Here is a 16,373-nt window from a genome sequence, read left to right as displayed (position 1 = left end):
TCCTATATTTTCTGCTATAAAATATTCGTAAGTTCTAGTTTATCGTTATCGAAATCGTAGAACATCGTTTTCCATAGAGTCCTACGGTTTTTAATTTTTAAAATAGCAGTATTACGACTCTATACTTGTTAGGAGAAAGAATCAACATGGAAATTGTGGACATTCTAAACGGTGAAAAGAAAGGACAGTCAACGCAACAAATGCGGACCATCACCTATCACGTACAGGACAGTCAACACAATGTGCCAAAATTTATTTATGGGGTTTTCCTTACATAAATTTCTAGTTAATATAACATATTCTAGTGAGTCGTTATAACCATACTAATCTGACGGAGTGCCTATTTTGGCGTTTCTCAGGCGCCCTCGGTTTGGAAAAGACATTTGTCACCCCATACTGGCTTGTCTAGCTGTAGTGAACAACGAAGGTGCGGGGTGTCAACCCCGTATAGATCTATACAAAATTTCTAGTTAATATATTATATATATTACGTATAGGACAATCAACACAACATGCCAAAATTTATTTATGGGGTTTTCCTTACATAAATTTCTAGTTAATATAACATATTCTAGTGAGTCGTTATAACCATACTAATCTGACGGAGTGCCTATTTTGGCGTTTCTCAGGCGCCCTCGGTTTGGAAAAGACATTTGTCACCCCATACTGGCCTGTCTAGCTGTAGTGAACAACGAAGGTGAGGGGTGTCAACCCCGTATAGATCTATACAAAAATTATGCTCTCCCTCCAGGAGACTCCGGCTATAACTCCTTATAGGACTTTAGACGTACACTAATATTTTTATATTTAGGTACTTTTGAGATTTGTCTGACTAGAATATTAAAAACCTTTTGAGCGATCGCTAGAGATCCATTATTTGTTAGATAAATAATGAAATTCATACTCATTGAATATAAATATCGTTCTTGTTCCATATCGTTGCTTGTGCTCGTTAACTGGGTGCTCATGTTCGTTCCTTTTCGTTTATTGAAAAATGAGTCATTTTAGTCACGAGAAAAAGAGTCAAGTTATAATTTGTATAAATTTATAACGACCGGTTATGACACGCATTTTCTGTTTTATGACATATAGAACATAACTTATGCTCTTGGAGGTTTTTAAGATAGCAACTTATGATATGCAAATATTTCTGTCATAAAGGCTCTATTTGTATATCTTCTTGACGCAAACTTTTATATTGAATATTTATAAAATACCCCCTGATAGTTTGCAAATAGTCACAAAGTTTCCATTTTCGAAAATTACTAGAAATGGTGTCCACTTATAAAGATCCCTTTTTATAACTTTTATCTCTAGACATGAAATCATAGATAAAGGGGTTAAGTTGGACACAACCAATAGTTGGGAGGCTCTTTTGTACACAAAGTATCCTCTGTTCTTTATGAAATTGTGAAATCTTACGTTCATGAGTATATTACTAAAATAATATTCCACACACACATACAAACATACGTATACTTGCAATCATTTAAGAATTTAGGCAAGATTTGACTTGTACTCTCCTCCAAAAACGTTAAAACATTGGAAAAGGTGGGGTATGAAGCTCACCTTGAGTTAGTTGAGGAGTTGACTGGAGTTATGGCGTAAAGATCTCAAGCTAATGTTGGAATAGTGTCTAAGGCTGCAACTATATTAGGCAAGTATTTGACCCGGTTGTGCATGGTCCTTTTGGGTTGCATTCACCATAGCAACTTGACAGGATGATTTATTATGAGAGAATAAATATTATTAATATATTATGAGAATAATATAAAGTATAATAATATTGTTATTTGATTAATATAAGTCATAAATTAATTAGGAATTAGTTTGGTGACTTAAAGAGATTAATTAAATAAAGGGGTATAAATTGTCAATTGTTTGATAGTTGCACTTTGGGCTATATATCCTTTATGGATAAGGGGTGGATGATTTCTAGGGCTAAGGATAGCCATAAAATCGTCTAAGGCTTATCATGAAAGGGATTTGGATTGCTTAGGGCCTAAGTTATCCAATTAGGGTTTAAGAGTGAAACCCTAGGAGCCTTGGAAGTATAAATAGACCCTTAGGGTCAAGAGAAATCGGCACCTATGCTTTGAAAAGAAACCCTAGCCAAATTTCTCTTCCCTCCTCTGTCTCAAATCATTCTCCTTGCTAGTTGGTGTTTGTAAGCCATTAGAGGAGTGACAATTGTGACTCTAAAGCCTCAAGAATAAGAAGATCAAGCAAGTGTTTCAAGGTAAACTTCTAATCTCTGTTTTATATTGTTATTATACTCTATTAGCCATTAGAAGTCTTGGATTCAATGTATGTTCAATTAGAGAAACCTAGATCCAAGCATTAGGGTTGCATGTGCACATAGGAATGTTCACATGGCTAAAACCCATCAGTGGTATCAGAGCCTAGATTGGTTTCTATTGAATTGATACTTTGATTGCTTGTTTGTTGCTGAAAAAATCGTTTTTTGTCCTATGCCTGATGAACTTGGCGAGTCCCATGGTGGTACTCGGTGAGTAGGCTCAACTCGGCGAGTCCATCTGGGTACTCGGGGAGTTCGAGCGTCAGAAAGAGCAATATTCGGGATTTCTTGATGTTTATCTTTGAGATACTTGCCTTAATCATATTAGATCAATATAAATCCGATTTTATGATATATATATATGAGTATATTCTTGACCTAATTGAAGATATTTATCAATTAATAAAATATTTGTTTCCTTATGTGATAATTGATTAATTATTTTATTAAATTGGTAAATTGTTTTGCAAGAAATCATTAAATATATCAAATATGGATAATTATGGAATTAATTGTTAATTGAGATTATTTGTTATTTGATCCTCTATGTTTTTAAAAGTTTAAAACTTGCCCTCAAGTTTTGAAATTTATGTTTGTGATTAAAAGTTTAATTTAGACAATTTAAATTTCAAACCCTAGAATTTTACAAGTTTAAAATCCAACCCTATACTAATATAATATTACAAGATTAATATATATATATATATATATATATATATATATATATATATATGTATGTATAATTAAAATGCTAGTCTTACCGTTAGTAGGCCTCATTCACGAAGCCGGTCTATAAGGTGGGTATAAGGTTGTTGCCTATAAAATGGTGCTTAATGGGTGTACACTCACACCTACCGCTTGCTTGATTGGTGGAGGGTCGTTAGCCAAACGGGTAGGATAGGGCAAACTCATCTCTTCATTAAAATTATAATATGAAATACAAAGTAAGTACATGTTTTTCAAAATTTCCCAATCTTAGTCACTTTAGGAAAAGTGAATTGATGCAATCCCATGAAATTACACTTTGCACCCTTGCTAAGAAGTTAGTGGAGCGTGTGTGGTTTACCGACACACTAATTGGTTCTAAGCAAAGGTGGCAAAGGGTGATTCATTGTTTATCATAGTTCGATGGAGCGTGTGTGGTTTACCGGCACATCGAATAGGTGATCATTACAATGAAGGCACCATGTAAATTTGCATGGTAATTCACACCCACTTTGTGATCCTCGGTATCCCAGTCACAAACGAGAGGGGCATATCGAGATTTAAACATGCCATTGAAAAGTTTCAATGAATCTCATCCAAACCTAGGAATTCTCAATACATTTAGAACTTAAAGTTATGTTTTTGTGGTGGAGAATTAGTGAATCGTCATTCACTTACCTTCTTATTATTTGCATGTTGGATTACGGCATCCCTTTTCTAATATGTAAATATTGTTATTGGATCCTAGCCCTAATTTTTCTTATTGGGTGATAATTAGGGATTCATATTCTAATCTATCTTTGTCCTTTCTATTTGTAGATGTCGAACGCAGACAACGCTGCTACTGGTTCATTCACATTGATGAGCCTTTGTCAAAAGGTTACGAACTTTAGCGAATGGATAAGATACATTCGCACAATTGCTCGCTATGAGGACAAGGAGTATGTCCTAGATGAGAAGCTCGAGAAAATCAACCCAGAAATCGCTACTCCGGCTGAAATGACCACTTTTGAAACTCACGAGCGTGATGCAACGAAGGTACATTGCATCATGATAGCCACCATGAATGCTGAATTCCAAAAGTCCTATGAGGACATGTATCCGTACGAAATGCACCAAGACTTGTTGGAGAGATACCACCAGAACGCGAGGCAAGAGCGTTACGAGATTTTCACTAACATGATTTCCGCTAAAATGGGTCATGGAGAATCTCTTACCGTGCACCTGCAAAAGATGCAAAGGTATGTCGATCGTCTTCGCAAGCTGAATGTTGACTTTGGGGAAGACTTGGCGATCGACATGGTGCTTCACTCTTTGCCTCTGTGTTACAATCAATTTAGGATGACCTACCACATGAACAAGGAAGAGGTCACCCTAAGCAAGCTCCAAGGTCTCCTTAGGGTTGCTGAAAGCAACCTAAAGGACAAGTCTGTTGCACCCACTCCCAATCCACCCGCTGCTCCTGTTTTGGCCATTGGGCAAGGAAGAGGCAAGAAGAGGAAGGCTCCGTCTAAGAGCCACCGCAAGGGAAAGTCCCGAGATGGTTCCTCTTCTAGTGGGACTAAAGTTGATCCTGCTAAACCCTGTCCTAACCCTAAGGAGGCAGAGTGCCATCATTGCCATAAGATAGGGCATTGGAAGAGAAGCTACCCAGACTACCTGCAAGCCATAAGGGAAGGAAAGATCAAGCCATCTTTCACAGGTATTTATACAATTAAATCTAACGATTCGTCTCATGCTATTTCTTGGGTCCTTGATACCGGTTGTGGTTACCATATTTGTTCTGAATTGCAGGGACTAAGAAGAAATAGGGATGTGGAGCACGGAAGAATAAATCTAATCATGGGGAACAGAAGATCGTCGCCTGTGACCAAGATTGGAGTGTATTCTTTAGTGCTTAGGAATGGTTTATCTTTAGATATGAACAATTGTTCCTATTCGCCAGAAATGGCTAGAAACATCATTTCATTTCATGGTTTGTTTAGACAAGGTTTTAGATTTTCTTTTAATAATGAGAATGGTTCTATTCTTGCTTATCTAAATGGTGTCTTATATTTTGAAGCAATACCGTGTAATGGAATTTATGAAACTGTTATGATTGTAGATAACTTAGGAAATGATGTTTTATGCATGGATTCTTCCAATGGTATGGATAGATCATCCTTGTGGCATTGTCGTCTTGGACATGTCAACAAGAAGCGCATAGCACAACTCCAAAAGGATGGAGTGTTGGAGTCATTCGACCTTAGGGAAGATGACACATGCGAGTCTTGTTTGCTTGGAAAGATGACTAAGTCACCCTTCACAAGTACGTGTGAAAGGGGTGAGGGTCTATTGGACCTAATACATACCGATGTATGTGGACCGTTTAGATCAACCACGAAGGATGGGAACCGCTTCTATGTGACTTTTACCGATGACTATAGTAGATATGGGTATATCTACTTAATCAAACAAAAGTCAGAAACTTTTGAAAAGTTCAAAGAGTTCAAGAATGAAGTGGAGAATCAATTGGGCAGGAAAATCAAGATGCTTCGATCCGATCGAGGAGGAGAGTACCTAAGTCTTGAATTCCACGACTATCTTAAGGAATGTGGAATAGTTTCATAATTGACGCCACCTAGGACACCGCAGTTGAATGGTGTGGCAGAAAGGAGTAATCGAACCTTGTTAGACATGGTTCGCTCTATGATGAGTCGTGCTTCACTACCTATCTCTTTTTGGGGGTATGCCTTAGAGACTGCCGCCCATATCCCTAACCGAGTCCCTACTAAGAAGGTTGCCAAAACACCTCACGAGATGTGGACAGGGAAAGCTCCCTCGTTGGCACATATCAAGGTTTGGGGTTGCGAGGCTTTCCTAAGACGAGATACTCACGACAAGCTCGAACCTCGTAGTGAGCGATGTATTTTCATCGGCTACCCGCAGAAATCCTTTGGATATCTCTTCTATAGACCGAAGGACAATGTTGTCTTTGTTGCGAGGAGAGGAGTTTTCCGAGAGCGAGAACTCATAAGCCAAGGAGACAATGGGAGGCAAATCGAGCTTGAAGAGATTCAAGAGTCGATAGATGAAGTAACCTCTACCGCTGGCACTCAACCCGAGGAGGAAACTCCAGTTGAACCGATTGACGAGTCCTTACCTCTTAGACGTTCCGATAGAGTTAGAGTTCAACCCCAGTTTTAGGGTTTTCATATTACTACCGAAGGGGACACGTATATTAGTGATGGTACACTAATAAATCTGGATGAACCTAATAGCTATAAGGAAGCCATGGCAGGCCCGGAGTTTGCGAAATGGAAAGAGGCAATGGACAGCGAAATCCAGTCCATGTATGACAATCAAGTTTGGAATTTGGTTGATAATGTGCCCGGACGTAAGACCGTCGGGTGCAAATGGATCTTCAAGAAGAAGACCGACGTGGATGGAAACGTACACACATATAAGGCGCGATTGGTTGCGAAGGGCTTTACTTAAACTCCTGGAGTTGACTATGATGAGACCTTCTCACCAGTTGCGAAGATTAAGTCTATTAGAGTGATGCTAGCTATTGCCGCATTTCATGATTATGAGATTTGGCAAATGGATGTCAAAACCGCTTTCCTTAATGGGAAGTTGGCTGAGGATGTTTACATGGCTCAGCCAGAGGGTTTTGTCGATCCAAAGCATCCGAATAGAGTGTGTAAGCTTGAGAAGTCCATTTATGGACTTAAACAAGCGTCTCGCAGATGGAATCTTTGCTTCGATGAGAAAGTCAAGGAGTTTGGATTTGTACGAAGTGAAGACGAATTGTGTGTATATGTCAAATCTAGTGGGAGTACAGTAAGCTTCCTCATTCTGTATGTCAATGACATACTACTCATAGGAAACGACATCCCGACTCTGCAGGAAGTTAAGTCCTGGCTTGGGAAGTGCTTCGCTATGAAGGACCTCGGAGAGGCTTCCTATATTTTGGGAATAAGGATAGTGAGAGAAAGAAGTAAGAGACTAATAGGACTTAGTCAGAACACTTACTTGGATAAAGTACTAAAACGTTTTAGTATGGAAAACTCGAAGAAAGGAGAATTACCGATACAAAATAATGCCAAGTTGAGTAAGACTCAAAGTCCGAGTACCGAAGCTGAAATAGAAGAAATGAGCTGAGTACCATACGCTTCCGCAGTTGGCTCAATCATGTATGCTATGACTTGTACTCGCCCTGATGTAGCCTTTGCTTTGAGCATGGTTAGTAGATATCAAGGGAACCCTGGCAGAGCCCATTGGATTGCGGTCAAGAATATCCTTAAGTACCTTCGGAGGACGAAGGAATGGTTCTTAGTCCTCGGAGGGAGTGATGACTTGAAGGTGCGAGGGTATAGTGACGCCAGCTTTCAAACCGACAGGGACAACTATCGTTCGCATTCGGGTTGGGTCTTTACCCTAAATGGAGGAGCAGTAACTTGGAAAAGTTCCAAGCAGGAAACCGTAGCTAATTCAACGTGTGAATCAGAGTACATTGCAGCGAGCGAAGCGTCGAAGGAGGCAATATGGTTAAAGAACTTAATTGGTGATCTTGGAGTTGTACCTGCCATAAAGGAGCCCATGGAGATTTTCTGTGATAATACCTTGACCAAGGAACCGAGGGATCATGGTAGATCTCGACATATCGATAGAAAATATCACTTTATTAGACATCGTGTAGAAGAAGGACAACTCGTAGTGAAGAGGATATCATCAGAAGATAACCCAGCAGATCCGCTTACGAAGGGACTGAGTAGGGTTAAGCACTTGCAGCATGCTAGGAGTATTGGGCTGAAGGATGATATTAGTATAGATTAGATAGTAGTAGAAACGTGTAATAGATAAATGTAATTAACATTTGATGATTAAATAAAAGAGTATTATTTATGAGTAATGTTACTGTCTTATGTTAATTGTTTAACTATTGTTTCATTTTGCATGTTTTGACTTCCAGAATAATTGAGTTTATTAAGAATAATCGAATTGTTCAAATAATCCACAATCGTTCATATGCTGGAAGTAGGTATGAATGAAGATTGTCATGAATTGGTGTGTAGATTGTCTAAATGGTATTAGACATAGCAAAAGGTTGCTGCAACGTTCATGAGTGCTTGTGAACTAGTTTTGAGCATTGGAGCAAACTCGCGCTTGCTGGAATCACCTTATGGAATGTGATAAAAAGGGTGATCGCAAGACGATAATATCATATGGTCTTAAAACCAAGATATATGGTTTGTTATTTGTTAATTGGTTGTACATTGATAATGCGAAACTGCATCAGTAACTTGATGTTATAAAACACATTATTGTGTATAGTTGATTAATGAATAAGTAAATGCATATAAGTCGAAGTTTATATGTTACTTTTATCATAAGAGGGTAAAAGTGATATCTCGGCCGCTCGATGATTTGATTTGACTTATGTACTGGCCCGGTCCGAACGAAATTGATGTGTTCGATTAAGTTCTATGTCAAATAAATCGGAGATCGAGAAACCAAATGCTAGACTAATTGTTCCATAGAATTGTCAGCATGATATCTAACAGAGGACTGTACGATCCCTTATCTAAAGGACAAGATTGATTAGATCAGAGTTTGACAGCGTCTTTGAGAGCTACGATTGCAAACCGGATTATACTTGTGCATATAGTTACTAGACTTATCCAAGTGGGAGACTGTTGGAATAGTGTCTAAGGCTGCAACTATATTAGGCAAGTATTTGACCCGGTTGTGCATGGTCCTTTTGGGTTGCCTTCACCATAGCAACTTGACAGGATGATTTATTATGAGAGAATAAATATTATTAATATATTATGAGAATAATATAAAGTATAATAATATTATTATTTGATTAATATAAGTCATAAATTAATTAGGAATTAATTTGGTGACTTAAAGAGATTAATTAAATAAAGGGGTATAAACTGTCAATTGTTTGATAGTTGCACTTTGGGCTATATATCCTTTATGGATAAGGGGTGGACGATTTCTAGGGCTAAGGATAGCCATAAAATCGTCCAAGGCTTATCATGAAAGGGATTTGGATTGCTTAGGGCCTAAGTTATCCAATTAGGGTTTAAGGGTGAAACCCTAGGAGCCTTGCAAGTATAAATAGACCCTTAGGGTCAAGAGAAATCGGCACCTATGCTTTGAAAAGAAACCCTGGCCGAATTTCTCTTCCCTCCTCTCTCTCAAATCATCCTCCTTGCTAGTTGGTGTTTGTAAGCCATTAGAGGAGTGACAATTGTGACTCTAAAGCCTCAAGGACAAGAAGATCAAGCAAGTGTTTCAAGGTAAACTTCTAATCTCTGTTTTATATTGTTATTATACTCTATTAGCCATTAGAAGTATTGGATTCAATGTATGTTCAATTAGAGAAACCTAGATCCAAGCATTAGGGTTGCATGTGCACATAGGAATGTTCATATGGCTAAAACCCATCAGCTTAAACTCTTGGCTGAGATGAGGAACTTCCCTGGGAGGGATGCTTTCCTAAGGATGATCATCACATATTATTATGAATAAAATAATATGGATTGATCTTGAAATATAATAGAATATTAGGTGAGTGGAGGAATTTACCTTTCAACTCCAGGGAGAAATTGAGAATATTTTCCCCTCCATCAAGATCATTGTTCTTGCCATGAAGATGAGTTTTGAGGGAAATGAGAAAAGTGAGAGAGAAGGTGGTGTCTAAACTCCTTTACTGTCGTTGCTTTGGAGTATAAGAGAAGGGAGGAATCTTTGGTGCATGGAAATCTGTTGGTCCATGCATAGATATTTGGTGGGTAAAGCATGAGATACTGTGATTTACATGAGAAATGAGGATTTCATCAAATCACAAAGTCAACTTCCTTGTCCTTTTCTTGATTTAGGATAAGGTTTTCCTAAGAGAAGGGAGGAATCTTTGGTGCATGGAAATCTGTTGGTCCATGCATGGATATTTGGTGGGTAAAGCATGGGATACTGTGATTTGCATGGGAAATGAGGATTTCATCAAATCACAAAGTCAACTTCCTTGTCCTTTTCTTGATTTAGGATAAGGTTTTCCTAAATCCCAAACATTTATTTTTATGAAAAGTATGCTTAAAATAATTAATTTTAGCATAAGATAGGGGTTTAAGGGGTTTAGGATAGATAAATGGTGAAAAAGTCCGAAAATGACCAAAATTCAGAGTGAAGGGTTGTTCCTGCGAGGGTCCGAAGGGTCTAGGAGAAGTTCTGGAGCCATTCAGCAAGATCCGGAGTCAATAGGCGAGGTTCCGAAGCCCTTTGCGCAATTCCGGAGTCCGGACCGAGGATGCAAGGGTTGGTCAGACTTCCGAAGTAGACCCAGGCGAGGCCTTCCGGAGCTTACACCTTCCGAAGCAATAAGGAGGTCTGACGCATGGGGGGTTCCGGGGATGTAGCTTCTCTTAGCTCCTTAGGAGGCATTCCGGACTAAGAAGGTTTAGGACCAAGAGGGTTCCGGACCAAGAGGTCCTTTCGGGGTTTCCTCTTCCGGTTTTGAGCTGTTTTTGACGGAGGAAGGTACTTAGAGAGATTTGAGATACGTGGAGAGATTTGGGAGAGATTTCACATACTTAGAGAGATTTGGGAGACATTTCACATACTTGGAGAGATTTGGGAGAGATTTCACATACTTTGAGAGATTTAGGAGAGATTCACTATACTTGAAGAGATTTCGCATACTTAGAGAGATTTGGGAGAGATTTCAAATACTTGGAGAGATTTGGGAGAGATTTCATATATTTGGAGAGATTTGGGAGAGATTTCACACACTTAGAGATATTTAGGAGAGATTCACTATACTTGGAGAGATTCCACATAATTAGAGAGATTTGGGAGATATTTCACCTACTTGGAGAGATTTGGGAGAGATTTCACATACTTGGAGAGATTTGCATTCTAACACTATATGGCTCCTTAGGAACTCATGTTGAACACTTAGGTGTGTTAGCACAAGTCTCACAATAGTCCTTGCTTAATTGAGGGTGAAATTTCCTAGCCAAAAGGGCTAGTTGTGACACAAGAGGACTAGTAGGCGCTAGTGATCTCCTGACTATAACCATGGGTCAAAGGCACCAAGGCCGTCCCATTAACTGTTCATATAGTATGTTAGTTGTTATATGATTCATTTTGTGATTGGGTTGAAATATACTTCATGGTCGGACCCACTATGGCATAACAGGTTGAAATATATCCCAAGGCAGGGCCCATATTTGCTTTGGGTTGGAGTGAACCCCAGGGTTAGGCCCATTTGTATGAATGCTATGTGTTATTTTGCGGGAAAATCACTAAGTTTTATGCTTACCAAATTGTTTATGGATTCAGGTATCATCGGTTATCACTGGAAAGCGAAGGCGTGACCGTACACACTCATCAGCAACATTGAAGATTCCGCATTTCTACAATACTCTGATTTTTAAGAAATGTAATTTCAGAATAAATGATTTTCTTAATTAATGGATTAATAAATTGGGAAGTTTTACCTTAATAAAAATGTAAATTTTTGGTTATGAAAATGGGATGTTACAAGTTGGTATTAGAGCCCTAGTTTGAGTGAATTGGAGGAACACTTGCTCTCTTGTCCTGGTCTTGTTTGATTGTTGGCTTGGGATCGGTAACGTGGGCCTTGAATTAACTTTGACTTTCAGGAGGATGCAGTGTGTATAGTCAGTCAGAGCCCGAACAAGAGAGTGGTTCCCAAAATACTCATGCTTGTTATGTTTGATGAGTTTTGATTTTTGCTTATGTATGAATTGTTAGAAAAGCATGCTAGTGGATAAGGTTCTTTTAGAAACTGTTGGATAATGATGTCTGGCTTCTATGATACCTCCTGATTTAGGGAGTTGCTGATTTGATATATACTATTTTGATTGAGTATTTTCTACGTGTATGGTGGTTAGTTGTATATGGTCGGGATTGAATATCCTTAGAATGGTCGACTTAGCCTTACTTCCTGTTCCTTGTTTGGTTGTGGACTTAGGGAATAGTCAATTATTCCACAGTCTATTTGATCTTGCATTGTGTAAAACTAGCATGCACAAAAGCAACCAGTGGTTCAGGAGCGAGGGTAATCCTAGGAAGAGTGCCTAGAAAGTTAGTTGTAACTCATAAGAGTAGTGGCTGTTAGCACACCTTGGAGTGGCTTAGTGTAGTGACTTAAAACCTTAGGATCAATTATGAATCAACTACAGATAGGTGTGAAAGGTAGTATGGGCCCCTAATACTGACAGAATAAGATTTGTATGAGATTCAGGAGGAATTCTAAGGCTGCTAAGGAACTAATAGGAGTAGGATATGGTGTGTTGAGAATTGTATTGTGATGTCTGATCTTTCTTTGATATATCGAGTATGGAGACTATTGGAAATTCAAGATCTAGAGCTGGAATTGGTGGCCAGGATGAGCCAGGATTAACAGAGGACCGATTTAGGGAAATCAATCATGAGGAGGTTGTTTCTTTTGTCCGAGGGCTGATAATGGAGCTGGTTAGGCCTGTCAAGGCCGCTATGATGGAATACTTTGAGGACCGATATGCTACACCTTCTGAGGTTGCTGTTGCTACAACCATTGCGGCTGTTGCAGCTAGTAGGGATCAAGGAGAGGGAGATTTCTAGTATCGGGACTTCGATCATTCTAAGATCCATAGTTTGATGGGATCTCGGACCCGATTGTGGCGATGAGATGGTTGTCTAATGTGGAAGGGTGTTTCTTCACATATTCTTATCTGGATTACCAGAAGGTCAAGTGTGCACTGAACCTTCTCAGGTTGGGGGCAAGGGATTATTGGAGACTGGTGACTAGTTCTTAAAGTCCTGAGAAGAGGTCTGCAATGGCTTAGGAGTAGTTCTCGTAGATGTTCCATGTAAGGTATGCTCCCGTGGTAGAGAGGGAGAGACTGGCCCAGGAGTACGTGTATCAGAGGCAGACAACCGAGTTGGTGACAGAGATCACCAAGATGTTCATTGAGAGGGATTTGTTTAGTCTTGAGTTTGATGCTTCAAATCAGGCTCATATGACTCGGGATTTGAAAATGCTCAAGACAAACATTCGGCAGTTCGTGTCCACCTAGCACTATGGTTCTCTTGCTGAGCTTCAGGATGCCGCAAGGAGGCGAGAGATTGGGATAGAGACCCAGGAGAAGGAGAAGTTTCAGGCTCCGGATCGGTCCTGGCCTGTAGCGAAGCGGTTCAAGTCCACTGGCCAGAGTTCAGGATCAGTTAGAGGGAGGCATAAACCTTTGTATGCCACATGTGTGGCGAGGAGGGCCATTTTGGTAGAGATTGTAAGCGGAGTGCGCGGATTTGTTTCCATTGCGGTCATGAAGGCCACATCAGAGCTCACTGTCCTTTTCTTAGTGAGGTGCTGGATCTTACACCCATAGCTTAGCAGTTACCTAAGGGTCGTCAAGGGACTGCCGGGGTCCCGAGGAACGAGATTTGAGTTGGCAATCTTCTAATTAGAAATTGTGGTTGTATTGGTATTTACGGGTAAATTCTGTTTGTGTTTCAAGGTTCAGATGTTATTTCAGATGATTAGTTAAATGGAATTATCTTATTTAGCTTTGTTTCAATTGATCTCTTATTAAGTATGGATTAATTATCTTTGCCCTCTATTTTTATACGAGTTGGAATGTAAGAATGTTGTGTGAATTCAGATTCTCCTATGTATGTGGATATCAGTGGTTGGGATCAAATGGTGGAGTTCGAGTTAATGTGGGTATCGAAGGACTATAAAGTTCTCAGTTTCTAGCATATTTCATGTGGGGGATAGTGGAACTTGGTAGCGGAAGACATTGTGCCAAGATTTGGTTTTCAGTCAAATTTCTTTAGGTTCCAGACTCTACACAACTGCTAAATCTTCTGGTTCCGCGGCAAGATCAACGTTAGCTATTGGGCTTTCCATTCGATTCGTATTAGTCTTGGCGGTGATGTCATCTATAGGGTGTGCTTTTGCTTAGAACCTAGGGTGTTAGGAGCTCAGGTTAAGGGTTTGCTTGTCTATTATCGTTTGAACGGGGGGTGAGCCCCAATGTTGATAGTGGATAGCTCAACTGGGCTGCCGGAGCAGAGAAAGATTGTGGTTTAGTTCAATAGGAGCCCAGTTAGTTTTTCATTGAGGTGATGCCCTTTTGGTGTAGGATTAGAGTGCCGACGCTTGGCCATGAAGCTTGGAGACCAATTGATTCTGCAGATTTTTCATTCATCTTGGTTGCTATGGGGAAGTACATCATGAAGTAGAAGCGAGAGCTGATTTCGAGGACGAAATCGAATTTAAGTGGGGGAGAGTTGTAACATTATGTTTAAAATAAATAAAATAAATAAAACAGGTAAAAAATAAGATAAATAAATAATAAATAATAAACCCTAAAACCTCGAGGTGTATTTTATATTTTATTTTGTTTTAACCCTAAATCCATAATAATTTATCGGTGTTAGCCATAAAGAGTTAAATAATATAATTTCCAGAATTTGGGATCTACATTGTATCATTAAGACTTGAAATGTAAAGAAATTCGTAAAGCAAGGGTTGTGTGGTAATTTTTGGACTTTAATTCAAAAGGAATTGTGGAGGAAGGGACCAATCTTATATTAATTCGCTCAAGTTTGGTAAACGCAGGACTTAAACCGGTTCACTTCCCCTCCCATTTTTAAGAATGCAACACCCAAAGGAAACCCTAACCCTAAACACATCTTTCAGCCACCATCCTTATACCCCCTCACCTCTAGCCGCGGCCACCCCCTCCAGCTGCTGCTTAGAACCACCGAGTGACAACCGACGTCCCTCGCTGTCGACGAGAGAGTATACCGATGAGGGCAAGAATGTCAGGATCAGAACTGATGGCGATGTGATGTTCTTCGGTTGGATGCAAGCTGCGACCACCTACCCATTTCCGTATTGTTGCGCCTGGTTTGACGAGAACAAACTGACATCTGCTGCTGCCGCCATGCGACTCCTCTACTTTTGGTTGCTCCGGTCGTCGCTTTCCACCATAATGGAGGCTGTTGTGTTCGTATTTTCGCGTGAGTGTGTGTGCTGCTGCTACAAGTTTGTGTGGCGTGTGTATGATTTTTGGGTTGGCAGGAAATCGTAAAGGACCACCATGACAGCCAACCATGGTGGCTGCCGCCATTTCTGTTTTTTCTGCCACCATCAGCCACCGTGTGTGGGTGGCTGTTTGTGTATATTGGTGTGTGTCTGCTTGTTATTAGGAAGAGATTTTATATGGACATTTTGGCCGGAAAAAACAAAGAAAAACTCACTGCCACCACCACCATGAGGTGGTGGCTTCCACCTTATTTCGTTGTTCTTCCTCCACTAGCCGCCGCCTTGGGTGGCTGTGTGCATGTGTGTGTGATTGGACTGATATTTGGAATGCATTTGATATTTTTTGGCCTAAAATCATAACCACCACCACTATGAGGTGGTGGCTGCCGCTGCCGACCACCACTGCCCGAGGTGGCAGTGGGTGGTGCCTGATTTATTATATATATATATATATATATATATATATATATATATATATATATATATATATATATATATATATATATATATGTAATTAGCTAATAATCTAACTTTAGGAGTTGGAAACCCTGATTAGGGTTTAGAAAACCCTAATGTCAAGAAACCCTAGTTTTTGGAATTGTCAAGACCCGCGTTAAAGTTGTTAATTAAATTTTAAATAATAGTTAATAATACCCAAACAATTAACTTAATGCAATATTGGACTAAATGAATTAATCCCTTAAGGGGTTTGGTGTGGAACACTAACCCTAGTTATGATCTCGTGTGGGAAATGTAGGATAGCTTGAGAACTCTCGATATAGGCTCTCTTGCATGTTCCTCGTTTGGTTGTGGTCTAGAGTAGGATCACCTATTGGGGTGGTTATCTCGTCTATGGTTACTTAGGATCACACATTTTATGGAGGTTAGCTAGTGGCAGTTTTGCATGTTGTGAGAGGACTCGTAGGTGGTAGTGAGTCTCCTCACTATAATCATGGGTCGAAGGCACTAAGCCCGACCCATTAACTCTTCATGTAGTATGTTAGTTGTTGTATGATTCATGTTGTTATTGGGTTAAAATATACCCCAGGGCGGGGCCCACTGTGATATGTTTGGGTTGAAATATACCCCAGGGCGAGGCCTACCGTTATATGTTTGGGTTGAAATAGACCCCATGGTGGGGCCTACTATGGCATAACGGGTTGAAATATACCCCAGGGCGGGGCCCATTTTTGTTTTGGGTTGGACTGAACCCCAAGGCTGGGCCCATTTGTATGATTGGTATGTGTTATTTTGGGAGAAACTCACTAAGCTTTATGCTTACTCAATTGTTTATGGTTTCAAGTATCATCGGTTATT

The sequence above is a fragment of the Lactuca serriola genome, chromosome 3, assembly GCF_051521515.1.
Source record: "Lactuca serriola cultivar US96UC23 chromosome 3, Lser_US96UC23_V15, whole genome shotgun sequence".
Taxonomy (NCBI): Eukaryota; Viridiplantae; Streptophyta; class Magnoliopsida; order Asterales; family Asteraceae; genus Lactuca; species Lactuca serriola.
Note: the sequence above shows the minus strand (reverse complement) of the source record.